This window comes from Macrobrachium rosenbergii, chromosome 59 (genome assembly GCF_040412425.1).
Source record: "Macrobrachium rosenbergii isolate ZJJX-2024 chromosome 59, ASM4041242v1, whole genome shotgun sequence".
NCBI classification, from domain to species: Eukaryota; Metazoa; Arthropoda; class Malacostraca; order Decapoda; family Palaemonidae; genus Macrobrachium; species Macrobrachium rosenbergii.
Genome location: NC_089799.1, coordinates 4,605,208 through 4,607,707, shown reverse-complemented (window position 1 = coordinate 4,607,707; position 2,500 = coordinate 4,605,208). Strand labels below are relative to the sequence as shown.

The window sequence follows — 2,500 nt, the reverse complement described above, 5'->3', positions numbered from 1 at the left end:
GAGATGAAAATACATTTCAAAAAATCATATGCTTGAAAGTTCATTCGTTTTCGTGGCTTCACCACCATAAGAGAGATATGACATAAGTTCTTGACTTTAAAAACTTTCAAACTTATCGAACTTAAAACTCTCACAAACAAAATAACTAAATATATTCTTCGCTCCTGCACGTACTCTATCCTGAAGTTTTCAAGTAGTCTTGATCTTAGGTCACTCGACACGTTCAACTCAGGTCTTCTCAAGCTACAAAACTTAATGAAAAATAAGTTACTGTATAGCAACGAATCTGAAAATCCTGAGACTTGAGTTCTTCCTGTTTTTTAGTGATTTTAGAAATCTTGGGAATTATAATTGATCCATTACATACTTGTTCGTATTTTTGGTTATCGCGAAACCTTTATATACATTCTGAAAACAGGAAATCTCCCCTTTTTCACTAGCTTTCAGTGTAAGAGAAAATTTTCCATATTTTACATTCTTTATGCACTTTTAATTGATGATATGATGAATGCTCCAACGGTCTTAATGCAGATTTTGCATACACAGGTAATGAAAACCACACAATAATATTTCTCCGTTATGAAAACACATACCACCTTTTCTCATATTTGAAATTATACTAGCTAATGCCTTATAATCTTTTAAAAGAAATTCCTTAGAAAGGACAGTTGAATATGGCCAGGATCTGTGTGTATGCGTGTGTTCCCTGTCGTTTGTTCTTTCCCTCCTTTTTGCTCGCATTTTGAAGCTTTATTGTCTATTTCAGGGACTGCGAGTCATCGTTTTTCTCAAATATCTTCCAAACTAATTATTTGATCGAAATAGTACTTTGACACAGTGTACAAGACACTTCCCGCTAATTTTTGGTAATATAGTGCATTGTCAAATGGTGTTAATTAAGGCGTTTACTCTTGATTTTTAAGTCCAAGCCACATGAGTCAGCAGGACAAATCTACGCAATCGAGCGTCCGCTATCCCCCATAGACAGGAAAGCGGGGTGCTGGAGATGGGGAAGCCAAGAAAGAGGGATGAGGGAGGGATGAAGAGGGGAAGGAAGAGGGAGGGACGGGATGGGGATAAAGGACGTTCGAATGCACAGTTTGGCGATGCTTGGCAACACCTTGTAAGTCAAGAGTAAACGCCTTAACTAAAACCATTTGACAATGCACTATACTACCAAAAATTAGCGGGAGGTGTCTTGTACACGTTGTCAATGTAACATTTCGATCAAATAATTAGTTTGAAAGATATCTGAGAAAAACGATGACTCGCCGTCCCTAAAATGGATAGTAGTTTCCCAGCTGCTTCTCTTAGAGGACAACAAACTAGATCATCTCGTCAAGTATAAGTAACATCTTCAGTGTCGAAAGATGGAAACTATATTCCTAATGCTTGGAATGGAACCTCAATTCCACCACTTATTTTTTTTACTGATAGTGGTTCTTATGAAAATTCAGCAAATTAAATTGATTAAAGTATAATTTACCAGACGCAAGTATGCAAGACTTTGTTGAAAGTAAATTAAGTACCAGACACACTGCATAAGTAGAAATGCACAAAGTTTGATCATTTTGATACATAAAATAATAATAAGCATTTGCAACCACCATCTTGTCAATTATCCTACCATGTAATTCATCCAAAAAGCATTCATATAACCAAAATATAAAAAAGTGATGTTGAAAAGAAAAATCCCTTCATTTCATATAAACAGCTTGTGTCCATCACTGTAATATTGCATTCCCAGCCTCTCCGAAGTTTAGATTAAGCCTGTCAAAATGTCCATGCTTATCAAGTTAAGAAAGATAAAAGCCTCAAGCAATCCAACTTTCGAAAGTGGCTGTACGTTACACGCTGCTAGTTCTAAAAATGATGTTTTTTTCTCAAATATAAATCGAGAGATGCTGTAAAATCACAGCCAAGAAAGATTGCGTGCGAGTGTGAATGCATCGATTTTTTTAATTGTGAATATTTTCTAACTAACTTAACAGGAATCCTCGAGTGGCATCAAAAGATTAATTAATTAATTTAGTGATATTGGCAATAGAATTTTGGTTCACAAATGTGCCGCTAGGTGGCATTATTCGAACAATGAGTGAAATGTTAGTTCAATTTGATCACAGGGAAGAATATAATTTCAGTAAATTGAGGTGTCTTTCTACCATCTTTTGGCGAACTCAGTTGTCAGTTATCCATTTATTTTCTATATATATATATATATATATATATATATATATATATATATATATATATATATATATATATATATATATATATATATGTTACACACATATATATATATGTATATATATATACTCATGTATATATAATATATACGATATATATATGTATCACGTAAAAATTACTTGTTTTCACTGAAAGCTGGCAGTTTTTCTTATCTGGTAACTGATCTTATCTCTGTATTTCCTATTACCTTCTGTCAGTTCTTTCAAATGAACAACATATTCTTTGGAAGCTTGAATTTCAAGTCAATGGCCCC

At 33.8% G+C, this 2,500-nt stretch overlaps 1 protein-coding gene across 1 annotated transcript in view; it reads left to right on the top strand.

Annotated features, from left to right (window-relative positions):
• The window catches only part of LOC136837708 (nephrin-like), a 444,783-nt gene that overhangs the window by 434,585 nt on the left and 7,698 nt on the right, over window positions 1-2,500 (top strand). The window lies entirely within an intron of this gene.